Genomic DNA, 20,405 nt, shown 5'->3' on the forward strand with positions numbered 1-20,405 from the left:
TGACTTAGAGAAAATGAAATACAAAAATAAAAGTACAAAAATGAAATAAGTTGTAATACATAAAATAAAGTTAAAACAGACGACTTCTTTCCTTTACCAAGTCAAGTATGTTATTTACAGTAGTTCAGCAGTTCAATAGTGCAATATTAGCCTAGTTTATTTACAGTTGTTCTTGAAACTTCTGAAATCACAAAATTAATTCACTTTTTACTTCTGTTAACAAAAAGTTAGCTTTAAGCATGCCTAGCTTTATTAATCTTACAGTATAAATAGCACCTTGTTTATTTTAGAAAAGGTTAAGGACTACTGTAGGCTATACCAGTCTATATAAAAAGTCAACAAAAATGAAATAAATATGAATTGCCTATGTTTTCTTGTGAAAAGAGAAAAAGTTGATGTTGTGAAATGCCAATGTTTCATATCTACACTATAGCTCCATCTTGTGGTTGCAAGTGTAGTATGCTCTTTAAAAAAGAACAGTGCTAGAAAGGATCATATAAGTTTTTTGTTCGGCTGCAGTGTTAAGGAAGTGGACTATTGTTTGTTGTGTCAATGGAATCAGCTGAGGCAGCCGTTTTGGATGGGTGATAGTGATACTCATTTTCCTGTTATTATTGAACCTGCTGAAACTTCCTTTTGCATAGGAAAATCATGACCTATGGCTGACAGAACTATGGGTCACTACCTGCTCCAAACTACCATTGTTATGGTCTCATTGTTTGTAAAAGCAGATTCATTAATGCACATAATGAAATGGCTTTTTTTTCTAGCCTGTATCTGTCAATATGGGCCTACAGTATTAGACATTCTAAATAATATTTCATTAAAATAGGCAAAAAGTAAGCATTTTTTATTATTATTTCAACTATAGGCCTACATTTTTTATAAAATAAAGCATTTCTATTACAATACCATCTAGGTGGATCTGGAAATCTGCATCCGAAATCACATACGTTCCTACTATATTGAAGGCGAAAAAACAGTAGGCCTATAAGAAAAAACAATTATGTGTGAAAGTAGGCTACTTATAAAAGAGTATAAAAAGCACCCACTACAGCCTACTACTTCACGAGATTCTGAAGAGTGCATACGATGGACATTTTACTATCACATGAGGCCACAGGAGAGGATTTGTGAATGGTAGTAAAGCGATGCAACAACGCTGACATGGCGTATACCATCTGATTATGTAGGCTAATCCTGTCCGTATGAAAGGCGCATCTAGGCTAAATTACAGCGGAGATGTATGGAGATATGTTTGCAGGCAGCCTACACTGATTTCGAAAAGACTAGTTCATTAATAAAACATTAAAATGCTTCGTTATTTTTTTCAGACACATTTATTATCATTAGCCCACTTTTGCTGGTGCTTTGCGGCAAGTTTTATGCATGCGCTTGAGCCCATTGGCTTTAGTAATTAGCTGCAATGTGATAAATATTAGAGCCTCAGTTTGTCAGAAATATGGGGAGAACAGAATCCGACGGCAAAAAAAACAGCTGTCGGAATCCGTTCCCCCACTCCCCTTATGAGAGGTGCTGATAGGGCTTAAAAAATGCTGATTTTATTTTGTGAGTGGATGGAGCTTAACTTTAATCAGTATAAAGAATATATTTATTTGCCTTTTATTATGATAGGACTGTATAGTATCAAGAATGTTTGACGAAACAGGACTTAAACTCAAGTCGCAATGAATGCCAGTGCATAGTGTACTGACCACTAGGCTATTGGGTTTAGTAATCAACTGCAATGTGATAAATATTAGAACCTCATTGTGTAAGAAACATAGGGGGAACAGAATCCGATGGCAAATAGTTCAGCTCGATGGTGTTTCAAGCCCCCAATGGCTCCTTAGAGGCAGCTAACCCTACCCTCAACCTTAAACCTACCCATCCCCTCGCTGCCTGGAAGGCGCCGTTGGGGGCTTAAAACACCAAACACCAATAGTTCAGCTGTCGGAATCTGTTCCCCCACTCCCATTATGAGAGGTGTGGTGTAATGGCTTAAAAAATGCTGATTTTATTTTTGTGTGTGGATGGAGCTTAACTTTCATCAGTTTAAAGAAAATATTTTTTTGCCTTTTATTATGATAGGACAGTATAGTATCAAGAAAGTTTGACGAACCGGGACTTGAACTTGGGTCGCAATAAGCTGAAAAACCATGAACGTCAGTGTAGAGTGTACTGATCACTAGGCTATTGGGTTTAGCAGTTAGATGGAATGTGATAAATATTAGAACCTCGTGTAAGAAACATAGGGGGAACAGAATCCGACGGCAAATAGTTCAGCTGTCGAAATCCGTTCCCCCACCCCAATGATGAGAGATGTTGATGTATCGGCTTAAAATATGCTTATTCTATTCTCTGTGTGGATGGAGCTTAAACAGCATCAATTTGAGAAATATTAGCCTAGAACCTCAGTTTGTCAGAAATATAAGGGGAACAGAATCCGACGGCAAAAAAACAGCTGTCGGAATCCGTTCCCCCACTGCCATTATGAGAGGTGTTGATGTAATGGCTTAAAAAATGCTGATTTTATTTTTGTGTGTGGATGGAGCTTAACTTGCATCAGTTTAAAGAATATATTTTTTGCCTTTTATTATGATAGGACAGTATAGTATTAAGAAAGTTTGACGAACCGGGAATTGAACTCGGGTCGCAATAAGCTGAAAAACCATGAACACCAGTGCAGAGTATATTGACAACTAGGTTATAGGGCTTAGCAATCAACTGCAATGTGATCAATATTAGAACCTCATAGTGTAAGAAACATAGGGGGAACAGAATCCGACAGCAAATAGTTCAGCTGTCGAAATCCGTTCCCCCACCCCAATGATGAGTGATGTTGATGTATCGGCTTAAAGTATGCTTATTCTATTCTCTGTGTGGATGGAGCTTAAACAGCATCGATTTGATAAATATTAGCCTAGAACCTCAGTGTGTCAGAAATATGGGGGGAACAGAATCCGACGGCAAAAAAACAGCTGTCGGAATCCGTTCCCCCACTCCCATTATGAGAGGTGTTGATGTAATGGCTTAAAAAATGCTGATTTTATTTTTGTGTGTGGATGGAGCTTAACTTGCATCAGTTTAAAGAATATATTTTTTTGCCTTTTATCATGATAGGACAGTATAGTATCAAGAAAGTTTGACGATCCGGGACTTGAACTCGGGTCGCAATAAGCTGAAAGACCATGTATGCTGGTGCTGAGTGCACTGACCACTAGGCTACTGGGTTTAGCAGCTAGCTGCAATGTGATAAATATTAGAACCTCATTGAGTAAGAAACATAGGGGGAACAGAATCCGACGGCAAGTAGTTCAGCTGTCGAAATCCGTTCCCCCACCCCAATGATGAGAGATGTTGATGTATCGGCTTAAAATGCTTATTCTATTATGTGTGTGGATGGAGCTTAAAGAGCATCAATTTGAGAAATATTAGCATAGAACCTCAGTTTGTCAGAAATATGGGGGGAACAGAATCCGACGGCAAAACAACAGCTGTCGGAATCCGTTCCCCCACTCCCATTATGAGAGGTGTGATGTAATGGCTTAAAAAATGCTGATTTTATTTTTGTGTGTGGATGGAGCTTAACTTGCATCAGTTTAAAGAATATATTTTTTTGCCTTTTATTTGATAAATATTAGCCTAGAACCTCAGTTTGTCAGAAATATGGGGGGAACAGAATCTGACGGCAAAAAACAGCTGTCGGAATCCGTTCCCCCACTGCCATTATGAGAGGTGTGATGTAATGGCTTAACAAATGCTGATTTTATTTTTGTGTGTGGATGGAGCTTAACTTGCATCAGTTTAAAGAATATATTTTTTTGCCTTTTATTTGATAAATATTAGCCTAGAACCTCAGTTTGTCAGAAATATGGGGGGAACAGAATCTGACGGCAAAAAACAGCTGTCGGAATCCATTCCCCCACTCCCATTATGAGAGGTGTGATGTAATGGCTTAAAAGATGCTGATTTTATTTTTGTGTGTGGATGGAGCTTAACTTGCATCAGTTTAAAGAATATATTTTTTGCCTTTTATTATGATAGGACAGTATAGTATCAAGAAAGTTTGCCGAACCGGGAATAGAACTCGGGTCGCAATAAGCTGAAAAACCATGAACGTCAGTGTAGAGTGTACTGACCACTAGGCTATTGGGTTTAACAGTTAACTGCAATGTGATAAATATTAGAACCTCATTGTGTAAGAAACATAGGGGGAATAGAATCCGACGGCAAAAAAACAGCTGTCGGAATCCGTTCCCCCACTCCCATTATGAGAGGTGTTGATGTAATGGCTTAAAAAATGCTGATTTTATTTTTGTGTGTGGATGGAGCTTAACTTGCATCAGTTTAAAGAATATATTTTTTTGCCTTTTATCATGATAGGACAGTATAGTATCAAGAAAGTTTGACGATCCGGGACTTGAACTCGGGTCGCAATAAGCTGAAAGACCATGTATGCTGGTGCTGAGTGCACTGACCACTAGGCTACTGGGTTTAGCAGCTAGCTGCAATGTGATAAATATTAGAACCTCATTGAGTAAGAAACATAGGGGGAACAGAATCCGACGGCAAGTAGTTCAGCTGTCGAAATCCGTTCCCCCACCCCAATGATGAGAGATGTTGATGTATCGGCTTAAAATGCTTATTCTATTATGTGTGTGGATGGAGCTTAAAGAGCATCAATTTGAGAAATATTAGCATAGAACCTCAGTTTGTCAGAAATATGGGGGGAACAGAATCCGACGGCAAAACAACAGCTGTCGGAATCCGTTCCCCCACTCCCATTATGAGAGGTGTGATGTAATGGCTTAAAAAATGCTGATTTTATTTTTGTGTGTGGATGGAGCTTAACTTGCATCAGTTTAAAGAATATATTTTTTTGCCTTTTATTTGATAAATATTAGCCTAGAACCTCAGTTTGTCAGAAATATGGGGGGAACAGAATCTGACGGCAAAAAACAGCTGTCGGAATCCGTTCCCCCACTCCCATTATGAGAGGTGTGATGTAATGGCTTAACAAATGCTGATTTTATTTTTGTGTGTGGATGGAGCTTAACTTGCATCAGTTTAAAGAATATATTTTTTTGCCTTTTATTTGATAAATATTAGCCTAGAACCTCAGTTTGTCAGAAATATGGGGGGAACAGAATCTGACGGCAAAAAACAGCTGTCGGAATCCGTTCCCCCACTCCCATTATGAGAGGTGTGATGTAATGGCTTAAAAGATGCTGATTTTATTTTTGTGTGTGGATGGAGCTTAACTTGCATCAGTTTAAAGAATATATTTTTTGCCTTTTATTATGATAGGACAGTATAGTATCAAGAAAGTTTGCCGAACCGGGAATAGAACTCGGGTCGCAATAAGCTGAAAAACCATGAACGTCAGTGTAGAGTGTACTGACCACTAGGCTATTGGGTTTAACAGTTAACTGCAATGTGATAAATATTAGAACCTCATTGTGTAAGAAACATAGGGGGAATAGAATCCGACGGCAAAAAAACAGCTGTCGGAATCCGTTCCCCCACTCCCATTATGAGAGGTGTTGATGTAATGGCTTAAAAAATGCTGATTTTATTTTTGTGTGTGGATGGAGCTTAACTTGCATCAGTTTAAAGAATATGTTTTTTTGCCTTTTATTTGATAAATATTAGCCTAGAACCTCAGTGTGTCAGAAATATGGGGGGAACAGAATCCGACGGCAAAAAAAACAGCTGTCGGAATCCGTTCCCCCACTCCCAATATGAGAGGTGTGGTGTAATGGCTTAAAAAATGCAGATTTTATTTTTGTGTGTGAATGGAGCTTAACATTCATCAGTTTAAAGAATATATTTTTTTGCCTTTTATTATGATAGGACAGTATAGTATCAAGAAAGTTTGACGAACCAGGACTTGAACTTGGGTCGCAATAAGCTGAAAAACCATGAATGTCAGTGTAGAGTGTACTGACCACTAGGCTATTGGGTTTAGCAGTTAATTGCAATGTGATAAATATTAGAACCTCATTGTGTAAGAAACATAGGGGGAACAGAATCCGACGGCAAATAGTTCAGCTGTCGAAATCCGTTCCCCCACCCCAATGATGAGAGATGTTGATGTATTGGCTTAAAATATGCTTATTCTATTCTCTGTGTGGATGGAGCTTAAACAGCATCAATTTGATAAATATTAGCCTAGAACCTCAGTTTGTCAGAAATATGGGGGGAACAGAATCTGACGGCGAAAAAACAGCTGTCGGAATCCGTTCCCCCACTCCCATTATAAGAGGTGTTGATGGGGGGAAGGCTTAAAAAATGCTGATTTTATTTTTGTGTGTGGATGGAGCTTAACTTGCATCAGTTTAAAGAATATATTTTTTTGCCGTTTATTTTATAAATATTAGCCTAGAATCTCAGTGTGTCAGAAATATGGGGGGAACAGAATCCGACGGCAAAAAAAACAGCTGTCGGAATCCGTTCCCCCACTCCCATTATGAGAGGTGTGGTGTAATGGCTTAAAAAATGCTGATTTTATTTTTGTGTGTGGATGGAGCTTAACATTCATCAGTTTAAAGAATATATTTTTTTGCCTTTTATTATGATAGGACAGTATAGTTTTAAGAAAGTTTGACAAACCAGGACTTGATCTCGGGTCGCAATAAGCTGAAAAACCATGAACGTCAGTGTAGAGTGTACTGACCACTAGGCTATTGGGTTTAGCAGTTAATTGCAATGTGATAAATATTAGAACCTCATTATGTAAGAAACATAGGGGGAACAGAATCCGACGGCAAATAGTTCAGCTGTCGAAATCCGTTCCCCCACCCCAATGATGAGAGATGTTGATGTATCGGCTTAAAATATGCTTATTCTATTCTCTGTGTGGATGGAGCTTAAACAGCATATATTTGATAAATATTAGCCTTGAACCTCAGTTTGTCAGAAACATGGGGGGAACAGAATCTGACGGCAAAAAAACAGCTGTCGGAATCCGTTCCCCCACTCCCATTATGAGAGGTGTTGATGTAATGGCTTAAAAAAATGCTGATTTTATTTTTGTGTGTGGATGGAGCTTAACTTGCATCAGTTTAAAGAATATGTTTTTTTGCCTTTTATTTGATAAATATTAGCCTAGAACCTCAGTGTGTCAGAAATATGGGGGGAACAGAATCCGACGGCAAAAAACAGCTGTCGGAATCTGTTCCCCCACTCCGATAAATATTAGAACCTCATTGTGTAAGAAACATAGGGGGAACAGAATCCGACGGCAAATAGTTCAGCTGTCGAAATCCGTTCCCCCACCCCAATGATGAGAGATGTTGATGTATTGGCTTAAAATATGCTTATTCTATTCTCTGTGTGGATGGAGCTTAAACAGCATCAATTTGATAAATATTAGCCTAGAACCTCAGTTTGTCAGAAATATGGGGGGAACAGAATCTGACGGCGAAAAAACAGCTGTCGGAATCCGTTCCCCCACTCCCATTATAAGAGGTGTTGATGTAATGGCTTAAAAAATGCTGATTTTATTTTTGTGTGTGGATGGAGCTTAACTTGCATCAGTTTAAAGAATATATTTTTTTGCCTTTTATTTTATAAATATTAGCCTAGAATCTCAGTGTGTCAGAAATATGGGGGGAACAGAATCCGACGGCAAAAAAAACAGCTGTCGGAATCCGTTCCCCCACTCCCATTATGAGAGGTGTGGTGTAATGGCTTAAAAAATGCTGATTTTATTTTTGTGTGTGGATGGAGCTTAACATTCATCAGTTTAAAGAATATATTTTTTTGCCTTTTATTATGATAGGACAGTATAGTTTTAAGAAAGTTTGACAAACCAGGACTTGATCTCGGGTCGCAATAAGCTGAAAAACCATGAACGTCAGTGTAGAGTGTACTGACCACTAGGCTATTGGGTTTAGCAGTTAATTGCAATGTGATAAATATTAGAACCTCATTATGTAAGAAACATAGGGGGAACAGAATCCGACGGCAAATAGTTCAGCTGTCGAAATCCGTTCCCCCACCCCAATGATGAGAGATGTTGATGTATCGGCTTAAAATATGCTTATTCTATTCTCTGTGTGGATGGAGCTTAAACAGCATATATTTGATAAATATTAGCCTTGAACCTCAGTTTGTCAGAAACATGGGGGGAACAGAATCTGACGGCAAAAAAACAGCTGTCGGAATCCGTTCCCCCACTCCCATTATGAGAGGTGTTGATGTAATGGCTTAAAAAATGCTGATTTTATTTTTGTGTGTGGATGGAGCTTAACTTGCATCAGTTTAAAGAATATGTTTTTTTGCCTTTTATTTGATAAATATTAGCCTAGAACCTCAGTGTGTCAGAAATATGGGGGGAACAGAATCCGACGGCAAAAAACAGCTGTCGGAATTTGTTCCCCCACTCCCATTATGAGAGGTGTGACGTAATGGCTTAAAAATGCTGATTATATTTTTGTGTGTGGATGGAGCTTAACTTTCATCAGTTTAAAGAATATATTTTTTTGCATTTTATTATGATAGGACAGTATAGTATCAAGAAAGTTTGACGAACCGGGAATTGAACTCGGGTCGCAATAATCTGAAAAACAATGAATGTCAATGCAGAGTGTACTGACCACTAGGCTATTGGTTTTAAGAGTTAGCTGCAATGTGATAAATATTAGAACCTCATTGTGTAAGAAACATAGGGGGAACAGAATCCGACGGCAAATAGTTCAGCTGTCGAAATCTGTTCCCCCACCCCAATGATGAGAGATGTTGATGTATTGGCTTAGAATATGCTTATTCTATTCTGTGTGTGGATGGATCTTAAACAGCATCAATTTGATAAATATTAGCCTAGAACCTCAGTGTGTCAGAAATATGGGGGGAACAGAATCCGACGGCAAAATAACAGCTGTCGGAATCCGTTCCCCCACTGCCATTATGAGAGGTGTGATGTAATGGCTTAAAAAATGCTGATTTTATTTTTGTGTGTGGATGGAGCTTAACTTGCATCAGTTTAAAGAATATATTTTTTGCCTTTTATTATGATAGGACAGTATAGTATCAAGAAAGTTTGACGAACCAAGAATTGAACTCGGGTCGCAATAAGCTGAAAAACCATGAACACCAGTGCAGAGTGTATTGACCACTAGGTTATAGGGCTTAGCCATCAACTGCAATGTGATAAACATTAGAACCTCATAGTGTAGGAAACATAGGGGGAACAGAATCCGACGGCAAATAGTTCAGCTGTCGAAATCCGTTCCCCCACCCCAATGATGAGAGATGTTGATGTATCGGCTTAAAATATGCTTATTCTATTCTCTGTGTGGATGGAGCTTAAACAGCATCAATTTGAGAAATATTAGCCTAGAACCTCAGTTTGTCAGAAATATGGGGGGAACAGAATCTGACGGCCAAAAAACAGCTGTCGGAATGCGTTCCCCCACTCCCATTATGAGAGGTGTTGATGTAATGGCTTAAAAAATGCTGATTTTATTTTTGTGTGTGGATGGAGCTTAACTTGCATCAGTTTAAAGAATATATTTTTTTGCCTCTTATCATGATAGGACAGTATAATATCAAGAAAGTTTGACGATCCGGGACTTGAACTCGGGTCGCAATAAGCTGAAAAACCATGAATATCACTGCTGAGTGCACTGACCACTAGGCTACTGGGTTTAGCAGCTTGTTGCAATGTGATAAATATTAGAACCTCATTGAGTAAGAAACATAGGGGGAACAGAATCCGACGGCAAATAATTCAGCTGTCGAAATCCGTTCCCCCACCCCACTGATGAGAGATGTTGATGTATTGGCTTAGAATATGCTTATTCTATTCTGTGTGTGGATGGATCTTAAACAGCATCAATTTGATAAATATTAGCCTAGAACCTCAGTGTGTCAGAAATATGGGGGGAACAGAATCCGACAGCAAAAAAACAGCTGTCGGAATCCTTTCCCCCACTGCCATTATGAGAGGTGTGATGTAATGGCTTAAAAAATGCTGATTTTATTTTTGTGTGTGGATGGAGCTTAACTTGCATCAGTTTAAAGAATATATTTTTTGCCTTTTATTATGATAGGACAGTATAGTATCAAGAAAGTTTGACGAACCAAGAATTGAACTCGGGTCGCAATAAGCTGAAAAACCATGAACACCAGTGCAGAGTGTATTGACCACTAGGTTATAGGGCTTAGCCATCAACTGCAATGTGATAAACATTAGAACCTCATAGTGTAGGAAACATAGGGGGAACAGAATCCGACGGCAAATAGTTCAGCTGTCGAAATCCGTTCCCCCACCCCAATGATGAGAGATGTTGATGTATCGGCTTAAAATATGCTTATTCTATTCTCTGTGTGGATGGAGCTTAAACAGCATCAATTTGAGAAATATTAGCCTAGAACCTCAGTTTGTCAGAAATATGGGGGGAACAGAATCTGACGGCCAAAAAACAGCTGTCGGAATCCGTTCCCCCACTCCCATTATGAGAGGTGTTGATGTAATGGCTTAAAAAATGCTGATTTTATTTTTGTGTGTGGATGGAGCTTAACTTGCATCAGTTTAAAGAATATATTTTTTTGCCTCTTATCATGATAGGACAGTATAATATCAAGAAAGTTTGACGATCCGGGACTTGAACTCGGGTCGCAATAAGCTGAAAAACCATGAATATCACTGCTGAGTGCACTGACCACTAGGCTACTGGGTTTAGCAGCTTGTTGCAATGTGATAAATATTAGAACCTCATTGAGTAAGAAACATAGGGGGAACAGAATCCGACGGCAAATAATTCAGCTGTCGAAATCCGTTCCCCCACCCCACTGATGAGAGATGTTGATGTATTGGCTTAGAATATGCTTATTCTATTCTGTGTGTGGATGGATCTTAAACAGCATCAATTTGATAAATATTAGCCTAGAACCTCAGTGTGTCAGAAATATGGGGGGAACAGAATCCGACAGCAAAAAAACAGCTGTCGGAATCCGTTCCCCCACTGCCATTATGAGAGGTGTGATGTAATGGCTTAAAAAATGCTGATTTTATTTTTGTGTGTGGATGGAGCTTAACTTGCATCAGTTTAAAGAATATATTTTTTGCCTTTTATTATGATAGGACAGTATAGTATCAAGAAAGTTTGACGAACCAAGAATTGAACTCGGGTCGCAATAAGCTGAAAAACCATGAACACCAGTGCAGAGTGTATTGACCACTAGGTTATAGGGCTTAGCCATCAACTGCAATGTGATAAACATTAGAACCTCATAGTGTAGGAAACATAGGGGGAACAGAATCCGACGGCAAATAGTTCAGCTGTCGAAATCCGTTCCCCCACCCCAATGATGAGAGATGTTGATGTATTGGCTTAAAATATGCTTATTCTATTCTCTGTGTGGATGGAGCTTAAACAGCATCAAATTGATAAATATTAGCCTAGAACCTCAGTTTGTCAGAAATATGGGGGGAACAGAATCTGACGGCAAAAAAAACAGCTGTCGGAATCCGTTCCCCCACTGCCATTATGAGAGGTGTGATGTAATGGCTTAAAAAATGTTGATTTTATTTTTGTGTGTGGATGGAGCTTAACTTGCATCAGTTTAAAGAATATATTTTTTGCCTTTTATTATGATAGGACAGTATAGTATCAAGAAAGTTTGACGAACCGGGAATTGAACTCGGGTCGCAAAAAGCTGAAAAACCATGAACACCAGTGCAGAGTGTATTGACCACTAGGTTATAGGGCTTAGCAATCAACTGCAATGTGATAAACATTAGAACCTCATACTGTAGGAAACATAGGGGGAACAGAATCCGACGGCAAATAGTTCAGCTGTCGAAATCCGTTCCCCCACCCCAATGATGAGAGATGTTGATGTATCGGCTTAAAATATGCTTATTCTGTTATGTGTGTGGATGGAGCTTAAACAGCATCAATTTGATCAGTATTAGCCTAGAACCTCAGTTTGTCAGAAATATAGGGGGAACAGAATCCTATAAAAAAAAAAAAAACAGCTGTCGGAATCCGTTCCCCCACTCCCATTATGAGAGGTGTGGTGTAATGGCTTAAAAAATGTTGATTTTATTTTTGTGTGTGGATGGAGCTTAACTTGCATCAGTTTAAAGAATATATTTTTTTGCCTTTTATTATGATAGGACAGTATAGTATCAAGAAAGTATGACGAACCGGGACTTGAACTCGGGTCGCAATAAGCTGAAAAACTATGAACGTCAGTGTAGAGTGTACTGACCACTAGGCTATTGGGTTTAACAGTTAACTGCAATGTGATAAATATTAGAACCTTATTGTGTAAGAAACATAGGGGGAACAGAATCCGACGGCAAATAGTTCAGCTGTCGAAGTCCGTTCCCCCACCCCAATGATGAGAGATGTTGATGTATTGGCTTAAAATATGCTTATTCTATTCTCTGTGTGGATGGAGCTTAAACAGCATCAAATTGATAAATATTAGCCTAGAACCTCAGTTTGTCAGAAATATGGGGGGAACAGAATCTGACGGCAAAAAAAACAGCTGTCGGAATCCGTTCCCCCACTCCCATTATGAGAGGTGTGGTGTAATGGCTTAAAAAATGTTGATTTTATTTTTGTGTGTGGATGGAGCTTAACTTGCATCAGTTTAAAGAATATATTTTTTTGCCTTTTATTATGATAGGACAGTATAGTATCAAGAAAGTATGACGAACCGGGACTTGAACTTGGGTCGCAATAAGCTGAAAAATCATGAACATCAACGTAGAGTGTACTGACCACTAGGCTATTGGGATTAAAAGTTATTTGGAATGTGATAAATTTTATAACCTCATTGTGTAAGAAACATAGGGGGAACAGAATCCGACAGCAAATAGTTCAGCTGTCGAAATCCGTTCCCCCACCCCAATGATGAGAGATGTTGATGTATCGGCTTAAAATATGCTTATTCTATTCTCTGTGTGAATGGAGCTTAAACAGCATCAATTTGAGAAATATTAGCCTAGAACCTCAGTGTGTCAGACATATGAGGGGAACAGAATCCGACGGCAAAAAAACAGATGTCGGAATCCGTTCCCCCACTGCCATTATAAGAGGTGTGATGTAATGGCTTAAAAAATGCTGATTTTATTTTTGTGTGTGGATGGAGCTTAACTTGCATCAGTTTAAAGAATATATTTTTTGCCTTTTATTATGATAGGACAGTATAGTATCAAGAAAGTTTGACGAACCGGGAATTGAACTCGGGTCGCAATAAGCTGAAAAACTATGAACGTCAGTGTAGAGTGTACTGACCACTAGGCTATTGGGTTTAACACTTAACTGCAATGTGATAAATATTAGAACCTCATTGTGTAAGAAACATAGGGGGAACAGAATCCGACGGCAAATAGATCAGCTGTCGAAATCCGTTCCCCCACCCCAATGATGAGAGATGTTGATGTATTGGCTTAAAATATGCTTATTCTATTCTCTGTGTGGATGGAGCTTAAACAGCATCAAATTGATAAATATTAGCCTAGAACCTCAGTTTGTCAGAAATATGGGGGGAACAGAATCCGACGGCAAAAAAAACAGCTGTCGGAATCCGTTCCCCCACTCCCATTATGAGAGGTGTGGTGTAATGGCTTAAAAAATGCTGATTTTATTTTTGTGTGTGAATGGAGCTTAACATTCATCAGTTTAAAGAATATATTTTTTGCCTTTTATTATGATAGGACAGTATAGTATCAAGAAAGTTTGACGAACCAGGACTTGAACTTGGGTCGCAATAAGCTGAAAGACCATGTACGCTGGTGCTGAGTGCACTGACCACTAGGCTACTGGGTTTAGCAGCTAGCTGCAATGTGATAATTATTAGAACCTCATTGAGTAAGAAACATAGGGGGAACAGAATCCGACGGCAAGTAGTTCAGCTGTCGAAATCCGTTCCCCCACCCCAATGATGAGAGATGTTGATGTATCGGCTTAAAATGCTTATTCTATTATGTGTGTTGATGGAGCTTAAAGAGCATCAATTTGAGAAATATTAGCATAGAACCTCAGTTTGTCAGAAATATGGGGGGAACAGAATCCGACGGCAAAACAACAGCTGTCGGAATCCGTTCCCCCACTCCCATTATGAGAGGTGTGATGTAATGGCTTAAAAAATGCTGATTTTATTTTTGTGTGTGGATGGAGCTTAACTTGCATCAGTTTAAAGAATATATTTTTTTGCCTTTTATTTGATAAATATTAGCCTAGAACCTCAGTTTGTCAGAAATATGGGGGGAACAGAATCTGACGGCAAAAAACAGCTGTCGGAATCCGTTCCCCCACTCCCATTATGAGAGGTGTGATGTAATGGCTTAAAAGATGCTGATTTTATTTTTGTGTGTGGATGGAGCTTAACTTGCATCAGTTTAAAGAATATATTTTTTGCCTTTTATTATGATAGGACAGTATAGTATCAAGAAAGTTTGCCGAACCGGGAATAGAACTCGGGTCGCAATAAGCTGAAAAACCATGAACGTCAGTGTAGAGTGTACTGACCACTAGGCTATTGGGTTTAACAGTTAACTGCAATGTGATAAATATTAGAACCTCATTGTGTAAGAAACATAGGGGGAACAGAATCCGACGGCAAATAGTTCAGCTGTCGAAGTCCGTTCCCCCACCCCAATGATGAGAGATGTTGATGTATCGGCTTAAAATATGCTTATTCTGTTATGTGTGTGGATGGAGCTTAAACAGCATCAATTTGATCAGTATTAGCCTAGAACCTCAGTTTGTCAGAAATATAGGGGGAACAGAATCCTATAAAAAAAAAAAAAACAGCTGTCGGAATCCGTTCCCCCACTCCCATTATGAGAGGTGTGGTGTAATGGCTTAAAAAATGTTGATTTTATTTTTGTGTGTGGATGGAGCTTAACTTGCATCAGTTTAAAGAATATATTTTTTTGCCTTTTATTATGATAGGACAGTATAGTATCAAGAAAGTATGACGAACCGGGACTTGAACTCGGGTCGCAATAAGCTGAAAAACTATGAACGTCAGTGTAGAGTGTACTGACCACTAGGCTATTGGGTTTAACAGTTAACTGCAATGTGATAAATATTAGAACCTTATTGTGTAAGAAACATAGGGGGAACAGAATCCGACGGCAAATAGTTCAGCTGTCGAAGTCCGTTCCCCCACCCCAATGATGAGAGATGTTGATGTATTGGCTTAAAATATGCTTATTCTATTCTCTGTGTGGATGGAGCTTAAACAGCATCAAATTGATAAATATTAGCCTAGAACCTCAGTTTGTCAGAAATATGGGGGGAACAGAATCTGACGGCAAAAAAAACAGCTGTCGGAATCCGTTCCCCCACTCCCATTATGAGAGGTGTGGTGTAATGGCTTAAAAAATGTTGATTTTATTTTTGTGTGTGGATGGAGCTTAACTTGCATCAGTTTAAAGAATATATTTTTTTGCCTTTTATTATGATAGGACAGTATAGTATCAAGAAAGTATGACGAACCGGGACTTGAACTTGGGTCGCAATAAGCTGAAAAATCATGAACATCAACGTAGAGTGTACTGACCACTAGGCTATTGGGATTAAAAGTTATTTGGAATGTGATAAATTTTATAACCTCATTGTGTAAGAAACATAGGGGGAACAGAATCCGACAGCAAATAGTTCAGCTGTCGAAATCCGTTCCCCCACCCCAATGATGAGAGATGTTGATGTATCGGCTTAAAATATGCTTATTCTATTCTCTGTGTGAATGGAGCTTAAACAGCATCAATTTGAGAAATATTAGCCTAGAACCTCAGTGTGTCAGACATATGAGGGGAACAGAATCCGACGGCAAAAAAACAGATGTCGGAATCCGTTCCCCCACTGCCATTATAAGAGGTGTGATGTAATGGCTTAAAAAATGCTGATTTTATTTTTGTGTGTGGATGGAGCTTAACTTGCATCAGTTTAAAGAATATATTTTTTGCCTTTTATTATGATAGGACAGTATAGTATCAAGAAAGTTTGACGAACCGGGAATTGAACTCGGGTCGCAATAAGCTGAAAAACTATGAACGTCAGTGTAGAGTGTACTGACCACTAGGCTATTGGGTTTAACACTTAACTGCAATGTGATAAATATTAGAACCTCATTGTGTAAGAAACATAGGGGGAACAGAATCCGACGGCAAATAGATCAGCTGTCGAAATCCGTTCCCCCACCCCAATGATGAGAGATGTTGATGTATTGGCTTAAAATATGCTTATTCTATTCTCTGTGTGGATGGAGCTTAAACAGCATCAAATTGATAAATATTAGCCTAGAACCTCAGTTTGTCAGAAATATGGGGGGAACAGAATCCGACGGCAAAAAAAACAGCTGTCGGAATCCGTTCCCCCACTCCCATTATGAGAGGTGTGGTGTAATGGCTTAAAAAATGCTGATTTTATTTTTGTGTGTGAATGGAGCTTAACATTCATCAGTTTAAAGAATATATTTTTTGCCTTTTATTATGATAGGACAGTATAGTATCAAGAAAGTTTGACGAACCAGGACTTGAACTTGGGTCGCAATAAGCTGAAAGACCATGTACGCTGGTGCTGAGTGCACTGACCACTAGGCTACTGGGTTTAGCAGCTAGCTGCAATGTGATAATTATTAGAACCTCATTGAGTAAGAAACATAGGGGGAACAGAATCCGACGGCAAGTAGTTCAGCTGTCGAAATCCGTTCCCCCACCCCAATGATGAGAGATGTTGATGTATCGGCTTAAAATGCTTATTCTATTATGTGTGTTGATGGAGCTTAAAGAGCATCAATTTGAGAAATATTAGCATAGAACCTCAGTTTGTCAGAAATATGGGGGGAACAGAATCCGACGGCAAAACAACAGCTGTCGGAATCCGTTCCCCCACTCCCATTATGAGAGGTGTGATGTAATGGCTTAAAAAATGCTGATTTTATTTTTGTGTGTGGATGGAGCTTAACTTGCATCAGTTTAAAGAATATATTTTTTTGCCTTTTATTTGATAAATATTAGCCTAGAACCTCAGTTTGTCAGAAATATGGGGGGAACAGAATCTGACGGCAAAAAACAGCTGTCGGAATCCGTTCCCCCACTCCCATTATGAGAGGTGTGATGTAATGGCTTAAAAGATGCTGATTTTATTTTTGTGTGTGGATGGAGCTTAACTTGCATCAGTTTAAAGAATATATTTTTTGCCTTTTATTATGATAGGACAGTATAGTATCAAGAAAGTTTGCCGAACCGGGAATAGAACTCGGGTCGCAATAAGCTGAAAAACCATGAACGTCAGTGTAGAGTGTACTGACCACTAGGCTATTGGGTTTAACAGTTAACTGCAATGTGATAAATATTAGAACCTCATTGTGTAAGAAACATAGGGGGAACAGAATCCGACGGCAAAAAAACAGCTGTCGGAATCCGTTCCCCCACTCCCATTATGAGAGGTGTTGATGTAATGGCTTAAAAAATGCTGATTTTATTTTTGTGTGTGGATGGAGCTTAACTTGCATCAGTTTAAAGAATATGTTTTTTTGCCTTTTATTTGATAAATATTAGCCTAGAACCTCAGTGTGTCAGAAATATGGGGGGAACAGAATCCGACGGCAAAAAAAACAGCTGTCGGAATCCGTTCCCCCACTCCCATTATGAGAGGTGTGGTGTAATGGCTTAAAAAATGCTGATTTTATTTTTGTGTGTGGATGGAGCTTAACATTCATCAGTTTAAAGAATATATTTTTTTGCCTTTTATTATGATAGGACAGTATAGTTTTAAGAAAGTTTGACAAACCAGGACTTGATCTCGGGTCGCAATAAGCTGAAAAACCATGAACGTCAGTGTAGAGTGTACTGACCACTAGGCTATTGGGTTTAGCAGTTAATTGCAATGTGATAAATATTAGAACCTCATTATGTAAGAAACATAGGGGGAACAGAATCCGACGGCAAATAGTTCAGCTGTCGAAATCCGTTCCCCCACCCCAATGATGAGAGATGTTGATGTATCGGCTTAAAATATGCTTATTCTATTCTCTGTGTGGATGGAGCTTAAACAGCATATATTTGATAAATATTAGCCTTGAACCTCAGTTTGTCAGAAACATGGGGGGAACAGAATCTGACGGCAAAAAAACAGCTGTCGGAATCCGTTCCCCCACTCCCATTATGAGAGGTGTTGATGTAATGGCTTAAAAAATGCTGATTTTATTTTTGTGTGTGGATGGAGCTTAACTTGCATCAGTTTAAAGAATATGTTTTTTTGCCTTTTATTTGATAAATATTAGCCTAGAACCTCAGTGTGTCAGAAATATGGGGGGAACAGAATCTGACGGCAAAAAACAGCTGTCGGAATTTGTTCCCCCACTCCCATTATGAGAGGTGTGACGTAATGGCTTAAAAATGCTGATTATATTTTTGTGTGTGGATGGAGCTTAACTTTCATCAGTTTAAAGAATATATTTTTTTGCATTTTATTATGATAGGACAGTATAGTATCAAGAAAGTTTGACGAACCGGGAATTGAACTCGGGTCGCAATAATCTGAAAAACAATGAATGTCAATGCAGAGTGTACTGACCACTAGGCTATTGGTTTTAAGAGTTAGCTGCAATGTGATAAATATTAGAACCTCATTGTGTAAGAAACATAGGGGGAACAGAATCCGACGGCAAATAGTTCAGCTGTCGAAATCTGTTCCCCCACCCCAATGATGAGAGATGTTGATGTATTGGCTTAGAATATGCTTATTCTATTCTGTGTGTGGATGGATCTTAAACAGCATCAATTTGATAAATATTAGCCTAGAACCTCAGTGTGTCAGAAATATGGGGGGAACAGAATCCGACGGCAAAATAACAGCTGTCGGAATCCGTTCCCCCACTGCCATTATGAGAGGTGTGATGTAATGGCTTAAAAAATGCTGATTTTATTTTTGTGTGTGGATGGAGCTTAACTTGCATCAGTTTAAAGAATATATTTTTTGCCTTTTATTATGATAGGACAGTATAGTATCAAGAAAGTTTGACGAACCAAGAATTGAACTCGGGTCGCAATAAGCTGAAAAACCATGAACACCAGTGCAGAGTGTATTGACCACTAGGTTATAGGGCTTAGCCATCAACTGCAATGTGATAAACATTAGAACCTCATAGTGTAGGAAACATAGGGGGAACAGAATCCGACGGCAAATAGTTCAGCTGTCGAAATCCGTTCCCCCACCCCAATGATGAGAGATGTTGATGTATCGGCTTAAAATATGCTTATTCTATTCTCTGTGTGGATGGAGCTTAAACAGCATCAATTTGAGAAATATTAGCCTAGAACCTCAGTTTGTCAGAAATATGGGGGGAACAGAATCTGACGGCCAAAAAACAGCTGTCGGAATGCGTTCCCCCACTCCCATTATGAGAGGTGTTGATGTAATGGCTTAAAAAATGCTGATTTTATTTTTGTGTGTGGATGGAGCTTAACTTGCATCAGTTTAAAGAATATATTTTTTTGCCTCTTATCATGATAGGACAGTATAATATCAAGAAAGTTTGACGATCCGGGACTTGAACTCGGGTCGCAATAAGCTGAAAAACCATGAATATCACTGCTGAGTGCACTGACCACTAGGCTACTGGGTTTAGCAGCTTGTTGCAATGTGATAAATATTAGAACCTCATTGAGTAAGAAACATAGGGGGAACAGAATCCGACGGCAAATAATTCAGCTGTCGAAATCCGTTCCCCCACCCCACTGATGAGAGATGTTGATGTATTGGCTTAGAATATGCTTATTCTATTCTGTGTGTGGATGGATCTTAAACAGCATCAATTTGATAAATATTAGCCTAATACCTCAGTGTGTCAGAAATATGGGGGGAACAGAATCCGACGGCAAAATAACAGCTGTCGGAATCCGTTCCCCCACTGCCATTATGAGAGGTGTGATGTAATGGCTTAAAAAATGCTGATTTTATTTTTGTGTGTGGATGGAGCTTAACTTGCATCAGTTTAAAGAATATATTTTTTGCCTTTTATTATGATAGGACAGTATAGTATCAAGAAAGTTTGACGAACCGGGAATTGAACTCGGGTCGCAAAAAGCTGAAAAACCATGAACACCAGTGCAGAGTGTATTGACCACTAGGTTATAGGGCTTAGCAATCAACTGCAATGTGATAAACATTAGAACCTCATACTGTAGGAAACATAGGGGGAACAGAATCCGACGGCAAATAGTTCAGCTGTCGAAATCCGTTCCCCCACCCCAATGATGAGAGATGTTGATGTATCGGCTTAAAATATGCTTATTCTGTTATGTGTGTGGATGGAGCTTAAACAGCATCAATTTGATCAGTATTAGCCTAGAACCTCAGTTTGTCAGAAATATAGGGGGAACAGAATCCTATAAAAAAAAAAAAAACAGCTGTCGGAATCCGTTC

The sequence above is a fragment of the Squalius cephalus genome, assembly GCF_949319135.1.
Source record: "Squalius cephalus genome assembly, chromosome: 12".
Taxonomy (NCBI): domain Eukaryota; kingdom Metazoa; phylum Chordata; class Actinopteri; order Cypriniformes; family Leuciscidae; genus Squalius; species Squalius cephalus.